This window comes from Macaca mulatta, chromosome 12 (genome assembly GCF_049350105.2).
Source record: "Macaca mulatta isolate MMU2019108-1 chromosome 12, T2T-MMU8v2.0, whole genome shotgun sequence".
NCBI lineage: Eukaryota > Metazoa > Chordata > Mammalia > Primates > Cercopithecidae > Macaca > Macaca mulatta.
This window is the reverse complement of record NC_133417.1, coordinates 147,783,896-147,797,731: the sequence shown is the minus strand read 5'-3', so window position 1 is coordinate 147,797,731 and position 13,836 is coordinate 147,783,896. Positions and strand designations below refer to the sequence as shown.

At 43.3% G+C, this 13,836-nt stretch overlaps 1 long non-coding RNA gene across 1 annotated transcript; it reads left to right on the top strand.

Moving 5' to 3' along the window:
- Window positions 1–10,807: 10,807 nt before the first annotated feature.
- Window positions 10,808–13,153, top strand: LOC106992803 (uncharacterized). The gene is made up of 3 exons (XR_003721525.2): window positions 10,808–10,951; window positions 11,221–11,542; window positions 11,630–13,153. It is a non-coding gene; the product is annotated as an uncharacterized LOC106992803 (long non-coding RNA).
- The last annotated feature ends 683 nt before the right edge of the window (window positions 13,154–13,836 follow it).

Genomic DNA, 13,836 nt, shown 5'->3' with positions numbered 1-13,836 from the left:
TACCATTAGGCAATTTTTAAAGCATTATTTACAAATAATTTCTGATCACCTGAAACACTTTCTTGAAGCAAAATGTGTTTTATGTTAGGCACAGATATGACAATGAGGTTACTAAGGTAGTCAGTGCTGGAAGGCTTCACCCTTGGCTTGAGAAGACCATGCCGGCTGCACGGAGCAATGCGGTGCCAGTGGGTTTCCTGTGGGTGGCATGAGGGGCGGAAGCAAAGCTCTGTGGAGACTCACATTCAGGCAGAGGACATCCTGGGAAGCCCCAGTGAAAGCTTCACGGCAGACACCCAAGATGGACCTGACTACTGGGTGGAATGGTACCTGGGATGTGGGGGGCGATGGAAGCTGCGGGGGCTCAGGCCATCTTTGCATTTCTACCCAGTTTTGGGAAAAGTTAGACATTAATGTGATGGATTTTTGCTTTGCAGACCTTCTCCCAGCCTGGAACTCTCTGAGGACGGTGTCCTGGGCCATCCCGTCGGAGCTCGGGAAAGCTGCGGCTGCTGAGACGCACTGGTCCATTCAAGACATGCCAAGATTTGGGTAAAATTACACCAGCTTTTAAGGAAATATTTTAAACGAATACGTGTTTTTAAAATAACTAATAAAAATACGATTTTCTCAACAAATCATATCCAATCTTTGTGATATAGTTTAAAGGAGGGTGAGCACTGCTGTCTTATCCCAGTGCACTTTTGTTTGTTTTTTGTTTTTGAGGCGTAGTTTCGCTCTTGTAGCCAGGCTGGAGTGCAAATGGCGCAGTCTTGACTCACTGCAACCTCCACCTCCCAGGTTCAAACGATTCTCCTGCCTCAGCCTCCCAAGTAGCTAGAACTACAGGTGCGCACCACCACACCCTGCTAATTTTTGTATTTTCAACGAAGACAGGGTTTCGTCATGTTGGCCAGGCTGGTTTCGAACTCCCAACCTCAGGTGATCCACCCGCCTCAGCCTCCCAAAGTGCTGGGATTACAGGCTGAGTCACTGAATCCAGCCTCCAGCACACACTTTTAAGGACCAGCAGTCAAGTGCCAGCCAGAACCTACTGCGCATCAGCAGCCTCTGAGAAACAAAGGTCAGCACAGGAGAGACGGACGGCTCTAAGTTCAGACAGTCACTTGACTCTGCGTATGTTTCTAACTTAATAGAGAAGATGGGTGTTCTCCATCCACCTACATATTCATAGCACCACCACTGCTTGACCGTTCTGGAATCACTCCTGTGATTAACCATCTCTATCATAAGTTTAAATGAGCCCAGTCTATAAGAAAGTTTCTCTGAGTAGGCAATTTAGAAATACACATTTGGGTCAACAGATAAGTTAACAAATATTTATTAAGTCTATTCCCTCGAAAGAAAGAAACAACCAAAATCTTAAAACAGTCTTGTTGTGAGGCACAAAACCGCCTCTGTCTTGGCAGAACCCTTCAAGACCTCCAGGGACAAAGCACAGCGAACTTCCCCAGGACAGGCGCTCCAGCTCCGGAAACGCAGACGCTTCTGCACTAAATGCACCGAAGCCTTTATGTGAAGCTACATTTTAAAATAATAATAGGCATCAAAATTAAATTGTAATCAGGCACATTTTAATTAGATACTTTAAATTTAACTGTGAAAATAATTATTTATAGAATAAGCGGAAGCGTCGTTTGTATTTACCACACACCAAACCATGGCTAACTAGGAGGACTGAAATGGCCCGTGCCTGCATGGAGGTCTCTCCCAGGGTCTGCATGGGAAGACAGGGACCAGTGAACTCGTGGCATGCTTTAATTTTTGTAATTATAAAATGACCAGACTTTATTTTCTTTAATTTGTATTTAGAACTATATTTAAACTCTAGGGTTTAACTGATAAATTTAAGCTCTTAGTATCTTTCCTAAATCTTCTGCTCACTCTAATTAAGGCTACAGAATCTGTGACAATGTTGATTTAATTAAAAGATACTAAACTGGGATGATGTCAAGAAATATCCCCCTACAAAACAGTGTCAGTTGAGTGAACCTGGGACGTCTTACTCTCTGCACCCACAGCCCCGAGTGCCCCTGAGCTGGCTGGGGCCGGCTGTGCAGGCCACTCCCTGGCCTGCAGTCGGTTCCATGCGTTTAACTCTCTTCACTCTTATTTTCAAGAGCAACAGGAACTATTTGGTGCACACACATTGTTTCTTACGCCTTCATGTTTGTATATGGACACCTCAACTCCTAGTGCCAGGTTTTGCCCAGAGAAATGCTGTAAGCTCATTGTATTTTTCATACAAATATTATACATGTAAAATTCTCTTATGTGAACATTTTTGCAAATCTAACTTCTATGAATAGATCTGATAAATGCTTTATGAAAGGTTATGGAGTTTCTTCACTAGTTAACTATTATAACAAAAATTAACTGGGCACCACAGGGGCCGGCCCCATCATCAACAGGAGAAACAGAGGTATGGACAAAACTGGCCAGCTCAGGCCCTGAACCCTTCACACCCTCCGTACCAGGAACGCCCAGCCGAGGTCTTGTCTGTATTTTTCACCAAAATAAATCATCTGTTTACAATTCCATGTGATTTTGGGTGTGTGATGAATGCACTGTCAGAGCGTCTTACCTATTTCTATCAAAATATTCAACTTTTGAATGGGCTGAGTCCTGATAGGTTAAGACAATAAACAAGTAAATTTTCAAATCAATAGTTATCTGAATATATTTACTACTGGAGCTAAATTGACATTCTTGTTATGGCTTGCTCTTAAGACTCTAACTTGTTTTCTTTAATAAACATCTGTTCAATTTAAAATGATTCACAACTTAAAATGTCACAGGTAAAAGAATCTAATCAACACCAATATAATTAAATAAGAAACAAGTACATATTCAGAAAAAAATGTTTACCCAGACAGTTTCTGTAAAAACAAAAATTGGAAATCCAACTAACATCTGTACAAACTTAACGTTTACAGAAATGCCAGGAAACCAGGTACATAATTATTCCTGAAGTGAAGTGAGATCTCTGAAATGGGACTGGGCCTGGGCCCCCTCCCAACCTCAATCAATAAATAATATGTGAGGCACAGCCTGAAATATGAAGACCCAGATTCTTAATTTGTATTCATGCTCCATTGATAAAGTGAATTTAATCTAAAGCAATCACAACTGCGGTGTTCTTTTCCGCAGGTACAGTTGGTAAATTTTCTGCTAGTACAGTGATTCGCAACATTATTCCAAGTTCAGAAATTTATGCACACATTGCAAATATTAATTTAACTTTATCTCAATCCCACCTCTGATTTGTAAGCAAATACCTAGACTATCTCAGGCTGGGTAAAGATTTCTCATTGATTTGGTAACTTTTTAAAGCACCCACACTATGTGTGCCATGGGAGGGATGTAGGTGCTAGGGATGGAAGAATACTCACCATTCATTTTTATTAATTCCTTTACCTATTGCCCTGATACTCATTGTGCACCACCACTGGGGGTGAGGAGTGGTGGTAAACAGGGTCTCCATTCATTTTTATTAATTCCTTTACGTATTGCTAGAATACTCACTGTGCACCACCACTGGGGGTGAGGAGTGAGGGTGAACAGGGTCTCTGCCTCAGGTGGCTGGACGGGGGTGAGGAGCAATTCACAGGGTGTCTCTCCCTAGGGGGCTGGGTCAACCTCCTGGCTCCCCACACCCTGAGCTTCTCACAGGCTTCCTGGAGCTCTATCTCCCCTGCCCACAGCTGTGAGCTCCTCCCACCGCTGACTGCCCACAGTGACGCTTGCTCCTGGACAGGCCCTGCTGGACTTGGGCAGACGGAAACTGGGTGAATTGCTGGTTCTGTCTGTGCACCCAATTGACTCTACCCAGTTGACTCACATGAAATCTTTCATAACTGACTCCGCAGGGTTTTCCATCTCGATTACTACACTTTGTTCTATTCCTCCTGGCATTATTCTCCTGGTTCTACGCATCATCTCTATGGTTTGAATTGATATTTCTCGAGGGGGATTACCTTACTAAGCTCTTCAAATAAAGTTATTGGTTTAGTGGTGTTCTGTTTTGGGGGCTTTATTTTTAATTGCATTAATTTTATCTTTACTTTGTTATTCCTTTAACTACCTTCGGGTTAACTATCATTCTGTTTACATTTACTAATTGAGTATGTAAGCTGGAAAATGTTTTTTGTAATTTTCTATTATATGGAGTCAAGGCTTTATATTTCTCGCTAAATTCTTCTTTGGACGGAGCTTATATTACGTAAGATTTTCACACATATTTTATTCAAATAATTATAATTTCCATTATTATTTTTTTCTTTTGCTCATGAGTTTGCATTTTATTTTCAAATTACGGGGAAGTTTTGGCTCTCTTTTCATTCCTCAAATGTAAATGTGGTTTATTTTGCTGATTGTCATTTATATTTTTGCCTAAGTACTTACTTAATTTTTGCCAATATTCAATGTATGCCTACAAAAACCACGTGTATAGGAGTTTGTATGTGGTTTTTAGATCAAGCTTAATAATTAATAATTCTATACATTTGGCAAATTTTCTTCTTCAGAAATTATAGGTTCCTAAGAAAGCTGGTAAAATTTTACACTATAATGGAGGTTTTTTCATTCTGTTCATTTTGTCCTGAGAGTCTGTAAATTGGCTTCATCTGCTTGTCAGGTGGGCTGACATCGCAACCCCTCCACTCTCCAGGCAGGCCTGGCTGCGTCCTCTGCCCTGGACCCCTCATCCACGGGGATGCCGCGCCCCTGCCCCCCACCCACGGGGAGGCTGCACCACTGATCACCACCCACGGGGACGCTGCGCCCCTGCCCCCCACCCACGGGGAAGCCACGCCCCTGATCCCCACCCACAGGGAGGCCGCACTCCTGCCCCCCATCCACGGGGAGGCCGCACCACTGATCACCAACCACAGGGACGCTGCGCCCCTGCCTCCCACCCACGGGGAAGCCACGCCCCTGCCCCCACCCACGGGGAAGCCACGCCCCTGCCCCCACCCACGGCGAGGCCACACCCCTGATCACCGCCCACGGTGAACCCATGCCCCTGACCCCTACCCACAGGGAAACCACAGCCCTGACCCCCACCCACGGGTATCCCACACCCCTGCCCCCCACCCATGGTGACCCCACGCCCCTGATCCCCACCCACGAGGATGCCGCGCCCCTGCCTCAGCTGCCATCACCACAGCTGCCAACTTCTCTGGCTCAGCGTTTGTTTATAGAGCATTTTCCGCACTGATTTTAAAACTCCCCAGATCATAATATTTTTAGTTTGTCTGTCAAATGCACATTTTCATTAACTTTTTTCCCTGTCCGCATTTGGGGAAGATATAATGCCAATCTCTTAATTAAATACTTACCCAAAGCCTAAGTCTGCACCTGGCCTTCACTGAGAGCCCAGAGCTCTGTCTCCACCCTCCGCCCCGGCGCCGCAGCGGTCTGACCCGCCTGGTCTCACGCAAGGTCATGGCTGAATGTCTTATCCCCGCGTGGTTTCAGTGCCTCCACAAATGACTCAAATGACCCCTGTTCCTTTATCATTTTTACGAAGGTATTGTGGAGATAAGTTCCACAATCAGCGCCTGTTAAAATACACAGAAATATTTTTCCAATTTTTCTCCCTTCACCACTTCTCACTTCTTCCTGAATTTGAGTTTTTCCATTTAATTCAGCAGCTTTTTAATTGATGGTCTCTGTGTGGCAAAATTCTGTGTGAGAAAATGTCTACTAAACTGCACCTTAAATAACACCAAAGGTAGCTGTGACCCTGAGGTATTTTGGATGGTCCGGTCTAAATCTCTGGTTGAAATGTGATCACCAGTGTGGGAGCCGTTCGGGTCATCCAGACTGGGGCGGCTTGGCGTCATCCCTGCAGTATCGCGTGAGTTCCTGCTCTGTTAGTTCACGCGAGAGCTCCGTTAGTTCACGCGAGAGCTGGTTGTCTTAAAGGAGCCTGGCACCTCCGTCGCCTCTCTCCTCCAAGTTTGCTGTGTCCTGCTTGCATCTCCTCCTCCTTCCACCATGAGTGGAAGCTTCCTGAGGTCCCAACCAGAGGCAGATGCTGGCGCCACGCTTCTTACACAGCCTGCAGCACCGTGAGCCAATAAATGTCTTTATAAATCACCCAGCGTCAGGTATTCCTTCAGAGCAATGCAAATGAACTAATACAGGTATGTCAGGTGAATGGCATTTTTCCCCTAGAACTTTGAAAACATACAATTTTCTTTTGCCCTTTTTATATTGCTGTGAAAAATTCTATTTTCCATGTAATTAAATTGTTTTATCTGCAGCTAAATTAGATTATCCCTGGTAGCTTCCAGTTGTATTCCTTTCTTTGATGTTCTGTAGTTTTACTGCTCTTCTAACCTTGGTCTTATTTTTACTTACTTTGCTCAGAAATTAATCTGGTAATTTATATGCAAAATACATTCTGGAAAATTCTCAGTAATTACTTCTTCAAACATTGTTTCTTCTTCCTTTTGCTGATTTTCTCCTTGGAGGGTAAGAGAAATCAATATTTCAATTTCCATTTTGTCCTCCAGTTGCAGGAAGTTCCCTGTTTAACTATCCGTCTTTCCAAGGCATGTCTGTGGTTCAGCCTGGGATGCTTCTTTCGAAGTGTGTGACCCCTCTTCAGGATCACTCGTCCGTCCGGATCGGGTCACTTATCTACTCTCTAACCAAGTTCATAACCAACCCTCCATTTAGGCTACTCATCTGCTTGTCTGTTTAGATCACAAGTGACCTCTTCTCCCGGACATTCCAAGATCCCCTTGGCAACGGCAATTGAGAAAGTAAACTAGTGTTTTAGAAAAGCTCAGCGTCATATTTTATAAGATTGGAGTATTTTCTCTAGTAGCACAGATACAGACAATGCTCCTTGGTTGCTTCCAGAGAATCTCTCTCCTAAGTCCATGCAAGATGAGCCGTTGTGGCTGCTTTCCCAACGGAGGCCAGCCCCCATCAATAAGCAGTGGGCAGCAGGTTCCTAGGGTCAGCCCTGTGAGGGCGGCACAGGAAACAAGCTGGCTGGAGGGACAAGGTGGCCGTGCTGTAGTCCCAGCGAGGGCCCAGCCACACCCGGGCACTCCAGGGACATCATGGCCCAGATGAGATGTTCAGGGAAGGACCAGTCATTGGAAAATTTCAAAGTTTATAGGAAGTCTCCAGTGATGGTTCAAGATAAAGAATTCTGAACTACAAAATAATTTTAATTTTCTTTGTAAGACAGTTTTACATTATGGGTTCCATCTATTTAACAAACATTAAAATATTCTGGTTTTCTTTTAAATTTTTATTTATTATATTTATTTTTCCTTTTTGTAGAGATGAGGGGTCTTGCTATGTTGCCCAGGCTGGTGTTAAACTCCTGGCCTCAAGTTATCTTTTGGCCTCAGCCTCCTAAAGTGCTGAGATTACAGGTGTGAGCCACCATGCCCAGTCTGATTTTCTGTTTCTCCTTGAGAGAGTCAGTTTTGGAAGATCTTCTGAAAGAAATGTGTTATTCTACATACTTCATTTAATCATTGAAACCGCTTGTCATATATTCCATTTAATCATTGAAACCGCTTGTCATATGTTCCATTTAATCATTGAAATACCTTGTCATAAACTTTTATTAATACCCCACTATCATCCCTTTTTATGTGTGTAAGAGCTGTAGTGATGACCCATTGCTCATCTGGATTTTGCTTAATTATATTCTCTCTCTCTCTGACCCGTTCTAATAGGTATTTACTAATTTTATTTTTCTTTTAAAAGAACTAACTTTTAGCTTTCTAACTTCTAACCATTAATTAATTTCTTAGTTCCTTCTTTCTGTTTTTTTTCAGTTTAAGTATTGATATTTAAAAATATCTTAGGATAACTACTTAAGTCATAAAATTTCAGTCATTCTTATTTTCAAATACAGTTGGCCCTCCATATCTGCAGGTTTCATATCTGTGTATTCAGCCAACTGCAGAGTGAAAAATATATATATTTTTTTAATTCGGACTTTATTGAACATGTACAGACAGGTTTTTTTTTTTATTATTTCCTAAACAATGCAGTATAACAACTATTTACATAGCATTTATATTGTATTAAGTAGTATAAGCAACCTAGAGATGCTTTAAAGTATAGGGGGATGTGAATAGGTCATATACAAATGCTACACCATTTTATATAACGGACTTGAACATCCACATATTTTAGTATTTGAGTGAGGTCCTAGAACCAATTCCCCATGGATACCCAAGGACAACTGTGTATGAAATCAAGGCTATGCATTTCTCTATCAGTATTACTTTGGCAGCATCACAGAAGTTTTATATACAGGATATTCATTATCACTAAGTTAAGGTTTGTTCATCATGTTTTCAACTGTTTCATCAATGCTGTACTTTAAAATTATTTAACTATAATCAATTACTTTTTTTCCTTCTTTTTGTAAACTACCACTCTATTTGTTTTATATCTTTAGAGCCCATGTGCACAAACTTAGGATCATTGTGTCTTGTTAGTGGAATGACGCATTCATCGCTATGCAGTATCTTTGTATCAAATACTTTTTCCTAATTGTCTTATTTGACTGAAATTATTGTACTACCTTTGCTTTATTTTTAACATTATATATATATTTTTTAACATTATATATATATATGATGTTAAAAATAAAGCAAAGGTAGTACAATAATTTCAGTATTATATATTGCATTATTATATATATGCATATATTATATATATGCAAAAAGTATTATATGCAATATATATAATATCCTTTCAATGTTTATGAATATCTTAAGTGCATACATTTGTTTTATTTTTATTCAGAGTAAGACATATTCACCTTTTAGTTGGAGGACTTGCTCCATCATGCCATTAAGTTACGGACAAGTGGGACTCATGGTGCTATATCAACATCTGCTTTCTATTTGTTCTCCCTGTTCTGTGCTCCTTTTATCCCTTTGTTGCCTTCTTTTGTGTTGACTAAATCTTTAATGATCCCATTCCCCACCCTGTTAGCTTGTTAGTGGACATTCTTTCACAGCTCACGCTGGCAGTTATAGCAGCTTCTTTGATTAACAGTCTTTGTTGTTTTCTGTTGGCCACTTCCTAGACAATGCATGGAACTTACGCGCCCCCTACCTTTCACTCTTACTTGTGTTATTATTGGTGTGTATTTTAATTACATTATTTCCAACCATCAAAGCATTCCCTCTCTTGCTTCCACTCTCAGTGTTTATTTAGATTCACCTGTATACTTCCTTTTCTTTCTGTCTTTGTTTTCCCAGCAGTGCTGAGCTGTCATCTGGGGCACGGTCTTTCTTCTGCTGTGGGCACACCGGTGACTTGGATCACTGTCTTTCTTCTGCTGAGGTCCCGTTCGTGATTGGGTCGCTGTCTTTTTTTCTGCTGTGATCCCACTGGTGGCCTGGGGCACTGTCCTTCTTCTGCTGTGGTCTCATTGGTGACCTGGGTCACTGTCTTTCTTCTGCTGTGGTCCCATTGGCCCATTGGTGACCTGGGGCACTTTCTTCTGCTGTGATCCCATTGGTGGCCTGGGGCACTGTCCTTCTTCTGCTGTGATCCCACTGGTGGCCTGGGGCACTGTCCTTCTGCTGTGGTCTCATTAGTGACCTGGGTCACTGTATTTCTTCTGCTGTGGTCCCATTGGCCCATTGGTGACCTGGGGCACTTTCTTCTGCTGTGATCCCATTGGTGGCCTGGGGCACTGTCCTTCTGCTGTGGTCTCATTGGTGACCTGGGTCACTGTCTTTCTTCTGCTGTGGTCCCACTGGCCCATTGGTGACCTGGGGCACTTTCTTCTGCTGTGATCCCATTGGTGGCCTGGGGCACTGTCCTTCTTCTGTTGTGATCCCATTGGTGACCTGGGACACTGTCTTTCTTCTGTTGAGGTCCCATTGGTGGCCTGGGTCACCATCTTTCTTCTGCTCTGGTCCCGTTGGTGCCCTGGATCACTGTCTTTCTTCTGTTGAGGTCCCACTGGTGATCTGGGTCACTTTCTTCCTTCTGCTCTGATCCCATTGGTGACCTGTGCTCCTAGTGGCTGCTTTCCTAACAATGCCTCCATTTCACCTGGATGTTGTAGTCAGGGTTAGTAGTTGTTGTTTTAGTGCTTTAAATGCTCATTAATTTCTGTGTCACAGTCCACACGGTGAGCGTCAGGGCCAGCTCTGTCTCTGCTCTTTGCAGAACTGCCTCCTCCGAGCTCTGCTGCTTTGGAGACTTTTCCTTTGTCTCTTGCCAGCTGTGCTCCCACGTAGCTAATGTGCTTTTCTCTGAATTCACCCTGGCTGAGTGGTTCTCACCAGTTTAAGGTCATTTTCAGTGAACCTGTTCACCTGAGCACCCGTTTTTCTCTCTCGTCTCTCTGTGGCTCCAGTTGTGCATACCCGGATCTTCCCCGAAGTCCCCGTGTCTGGAAGCTCACATCTTCCCAGTGCACATTCTGTCTCTCATGCTTCAGTTCCTTCTGCTTCATCCTCCTGTTCACTAATCATCTGTCTCCAGATGCACATCATTTGCTTCACACTCCATCCATCCTGTTCCGATTTCCAGTCAATGTGTTTCATTCTAGAATCTCCACGTAACTGCTTTTCATCATTTCTATTTTTGGATAACATTCTCCATAAAGGTATTGAATTCCTTAAACAAATCAACTGCAATTATTTTAAAACCAGTGTCTCCTTGTGTCTTGCAAGTGTAATTATGTCTGCTGTAGACCTATTCCTCTTGCCCTTTAATTGTCTTGATTTTTGGCCATTTTTTCCCTGTACACCTGGTTATTTTTTATTGAATGCAGGACATCGTGGGTGAAACTTGCCAGGAAAATGTGAGGTTCCAGGAAAGTGTCCTCTTCCCCCAGGCGAGTTTACTTCGACTCATGGGCAAGTGCTTCCCCAGAAGAGTCACCGAACCAAAAAGGAGTTCACACGGGGTTAACCAGGTGATTTAACTCTTGTGGGAAATGGCTTAATTTTAGAACCATTACTTTAGGATGTAGCATGACAGGGTCTCCGGAAAACCTTGAGACTCTGATGCCTCCTCACACTCCCAGACCCCCAAGGACGCTCCTCCCCACACCTCAGCACCAGCCGATGCCCTGGGTGAGCGTGGGCCCAGCTGCCGGCCCTGCTGCCTCCTCTCCAGCTCTGACCAGAAACAGCTCTCAAGACCATCAGATGGTTTCAGTTTTTGTGTTTGAATTTTGCCCAGCTTTTCTACTATAAACTGAATGACCTGTGTGGAAGAAGAAGGAGAAGGAGAAGAAGAAAAGAAAAAATGAAAGAGCAAGCAGCAAGCTCTTCCAACTTGGACACCTGGAAACACAAGGCAGGAGTGAGCCTCTGTGCCCTGCAGCCCTGAGACCTCTGCGTGTCCCCAGTGTCCCCAGCCACACGCAGGGGTGGGGAGAAGCGCACACCCAGCACACCGTGAGGCCAAGGCAGAGTGGAGAGGCCACCTGGAGCAGACACGCCCAGCCATCCGAGTCCCTCCAACAGCTTAAGCTACGCGCGCACATCCCCGCGATTCATCGGTAAGTGGCTACTTTGTGAGTCTCTTTTACTTTGTTAACCAGAGGGTATAAAAGGAAGCTGACTAAAGCCTGTGTCTAAATCTGCAGGTATGGCCACTGGAGGTAAAATGGAGCTGTGAGACTGGGGATTTCATGCACGTTTCAACCTTCCACCGATTTTCCCCACAGTCCTGCTGTGGGCAAGAACTAGCCCTTCATTACTGTGTTCCTAGTGGATGTGTGAAAATAAAGTGTGTGCCACACCGATCACATTTCCCCACACGCTGTAAGGCTGCACGCCACATAAGACCTTTGCTTTCTGACACTAGGGGTGGGCTATGGTGTTCAAATCCGTTCTATCCAATTTGTCACATGCAGGAGGCTCATTCCGTGAGCATGGACCTGTTCAGCAACATGCTTCCCAGGTCTAAGTTTCCATACTTTGTCCAAATGTAATATATGTAGAAAAAGTGCCACAAGTTATGTGCAAGCTTTGTAAGTATACTTTTGACATTCTTTAAAAATGTACATTATAGCAGATTCTGTACTCTTTAATGGACAAATTAATCTCTGTGGTTGCAATAGCTTATTAAACAGTCTAATTTTTAAAGTGTTATCTAATTTATTTAGCCTTTTATGTGCATTGCTGCAAAATTAGATAAGAAAATGAGGTAGATTTGGAAGACTCCAATTCATTGAAAAATTTGGGGTTGATGGACAAATTATTTAGCTTCCCCAAAATTAGTGCAGAATGCTGAGGTCCAAAGAGACCATCATAAACAGTCAAGGCCACGTGGTGTCTTAGCCTGGCTGACACTCACACCCTCAGCAATGAGGGGAAGTTAGTTCACCTTCCTGAGTCCCAGTTTCCCAATGTATATGAAAGGAGACTCAGTTAGAGTCAAAATGTGAAACTCTGTGGTGCCAATCTATTCATGAAAACTGACTGCATGGCATCTAAACACTGCTAAGTAACCTGTGACTTTACAGGACTGGCAGAGAGCGCCCTGATTTCAAGAGCTTTGCAGTCTGGTGGGGAAAGTCTGTGCCATCCCACAGGGACCCCTGAGCTGCTGAGCTGTTCGAGATGCTGAGACACGAGGGGACACATCGAGGGGAATCCTGATGCAATGCCCCCAGCCTGCAGGCATCTCCTGGGGACAGCGCACTACAGTGAACGAGAGCGTACCGTGGGCCCGGGACTGAGGGCCGGGGACAGCCATGTCTGGGGAAGGTGAGGAGCTTTCTGAAGGCGCTCAAAGCTGGTTTCCCTGAAAAAGGCCAGGTAAAATACACGTGAAGTGCAATGGAAAACCAAGGAGAGGAAGGCCCTGGAGCTGGGCCTTGGGAGATGGGTGTGTCTGATCACAGGACACAGCAGCAGGTGGAGCTGGGGTGACCACCATCAAATCCTTTCATGCCCAGGAACACACCCTGATCTCTAAGGTCGTTAGAAAAGATGACTATAACCCTGATGGCCATCATGGCAGAGTAAAATTAGTTTGCAATGTTAGGAAATCAGGTTGGGATGTTATGTTGAATTCAGAAAACTATCTTGTTATTTTCAATGCTCTGTAAAATTTCAGAATGTTCCTTGTGTAAACAACCAAAATAAAATGTAAATTCATTTTATGTATGTTCATGTTATTCTACATAATTTTATACCCAATTTGGAAATTAACCTGTGATTTGAAAGGTAATTTAAAAATAATGTCCTTGCAATTTGCCATTCTTATGAAGACTAAAATCTTACTGCTTTACAAAGTAATTGCCTTATTTTACCAATGCTGCTTTTGTACAATTGTGGGGTTTTAAAAAAATCTTTTTGTTGTTGTTGTTGTTGTTTTCCCACAGAGACTAGGGAAAATATGATTAAGAGGTAGAGTTTCTGATAAATCTAACTTTACCATTTGGTCAAAGCAAATGATGGCCAATTCCCAAGCTCTTAACTATACACATTCAGGTATCCAAGTTCTTCAGGCAGGTGTGGGATTTACTTAGCAGATGTAAAAGAAAACAAAATGAAACTGGACTCTCAGCTCAAACCTTCTCTTTACTTCTATGAGTCCACGCCTTGTTGCCCCAGACTCACCGCAAACTCCAAGGAGCAGCTATTTGGAGTGTTTTTCCAAAAGGTCTTTGCTCATAATAGAAGTTCCATAAAAATGCACAGTTCTTGGGGTTGGTGGGGATGGCCGCAGCCACTTCCAACATCTTCTCTTATGTGGTAAGAGCTTTAATTTCTGCATGAGAATTAGATTTTAGAAAACATTCCAATATGAGTTCATGAGTGCTACAAGCTGAATGCAAAACTC